This window comes from Plectropomus leopardus, unplaced genomic scaffold, assembly GCF_008729295.1.
Source record: "Plectropomus leopardus isolate mb unplaced genomic scaffold, YSFRI_Pleo_2.0 unplaced_scaffold4978, whole genome shotgun sequence".
NCBI lineage: Eukaryota > Metazoa > Chordata > Actinopteri > Perciformes > Serranidae > Plectropomus > Plectropomus leopardus.
The window spans coordinates 1-1,905 of record NW_024654637.1 but is presented as its reverse complement, the minus strand read 5'-3'; the positions used below and the strand labels follow the sequence as shown (position 1 = coordinate 1,905).

The 1,905-nt window shown below is 43.7% G+C and overlaps 1 long non-coding RNA gene across 1 annotated transcript; it reads left to right on the top strand.

The window, feature by feature from the left end:
* Window positions 1–60: 60 nt before the first annotated feature.
* Window positions 61–1,286, top strand: LOC121939520. The gene is made up of 3 exons (XR_006105475.1): window positions 61–128; window positions 418–460; window positions 1,155–1,286. It is a non-coding gene; the product is annotated as an uncharacterized LOC121939520 (long non-coding RNA).
* The last annotated feature ends 619 nt before the right edge of the window (window positions 1,287–1,905 follow it).

Here is a 1,905-nt window from a genome sequence, read left to right as displayed (position 1 = left end):
CACCTGTCTGTCCACCTGTCTGTCCACCTGTCTGACTCACCTGTCTGTCCACCTGTCTGCAGGAGAGGAGACCTTTCCTGGCGTCAGAGTGCAGTGAACTTCCTAAAGCTGAGAAATGGAGACGACAGGTGAGTTTAAGCTCCACCTCTTGTAGTCTCAGCTCCACCACGTCACCTGATGTCATGATGTCACATGATCTCATGTGACGTCTCAGAGCCCACACAGATTTTGTGCCGTTGTCTTTCGATGTAGAGAGACGTCTAACGGAGGGTCCGCTCTGGCCCCGTGGTTCCTCTGTATCCAGGTGTTGTTGTACCTCTGTGTCTCTGGCAGAGGTTTAAGCTCTGTGATTAGCTGTTTGTCAGTGAAATGCACCCTGGGAGTCGAAGTTGACTGTCTTATGTCTCTGTGTTTCAGATCATCAGTGAGATCTCAAAGAAAGTTGCTCAGATCCAGAACGGTGAGTACAGACCACAGATTACAGATCACAGATTACAGACTAGAAACCACAGATTAAAGATTATACCACAGATTACAGATTACATACCACAGATTACAGATTATATACCACAGACTACAGATTACATACCACAGATTACAGATTAGATACCACAGATTACAGATTACATACCGCAGATTACAGATCACAGATTACAGACTAGAAACCACAGATTAAAGATTATACCACAGATTACAGATTATATACCACAGATTACAGATTACATACCACAGATTACAGATCACAGATTACAGACTAGAAACCACAGATTACAGATCACAGATTACAGTTTACATACCACAGTTTACATACCACAGATTACAGATCACAGATTACATATTGTAGCAACAGCCACAAAAAATGTATACAAATAAAAGATTTTAGGTGTAAAACAAAAGTCAAAGTAAAAAACAAGACGGACAGAATCTGACCTGTCTGTCTCTCTGATGACCTGTCTGTCTGTCTCTCTGGTGACCTGTCTGTCTCTCTCTCTGATGACCTGTCTGTCTCTGGTGACCTGTCTGCCTCTCTGGTGATCTGTCTGTCTCTCTGATGACCTGTCTGTCTCTCTGGTGACTTGTCTGCCTCTCTGGTGACTTGTCTGCCTCTCTGATGACCTGTCTGTCTCTCTGATGACCTGTCTGTCTCTCTGCAGCGGGTCTGGGGGAGTTCAGGATTCGGGATCTGAACGATGAGATCAACAAGCTGCTGAGGGAGAAAGGTCACTGGGAGGTCAGGATCAGAGAGCTGGGAGGACCCGACTACGCCGTAAATATCACTCTCATTGATTAACCTATTATTGATCAGTGATCGGTCAGTGATCACCTCTAAGTGATCATCAGTTACTGATGATTTATTGATGATGTGATTGTGTGTGATTGATGAGTATTACAGGAGAGGCTGTGACCGTGAAGCGGTCTGGACCAAGGCGCTGAGGTCTGCAGGCGTCACTGAAGTGACATTAAATCTCACTCTTAAGTGTAATATTGTGATTTTACAACTGATACCAACAAAATAAAAAGGTATAGTCAAAATATATTCATGTTTTGAGGCAATTAGCTCTCAAAGTAAAACGATTTTAGCGACTGTTATCTCTGTTTCCAAGGAAATACACAGAGTCTGACTACTTCCTGGAGAGCCTGGAGAGTCACGTCAGTAGAGTCCTGTTTGAAATGAAACCTGTTTACTGCTCGGACCTCAGTAACGACCTGCACACACGTTTTCTAGTTCTGTCGAGTCCGCAGGCCGACTCGTGCTGATACTTTCTAGAGATCATTTCCCAAAAATAATAAATACATCAGATATAAACACAAAAATGCTCAGCTGCTCTACTCCACACTACTCTACTCTACTCTACACTCTACTCTACTCTACACTACACTACTCCACACTACTCTACTCTACTC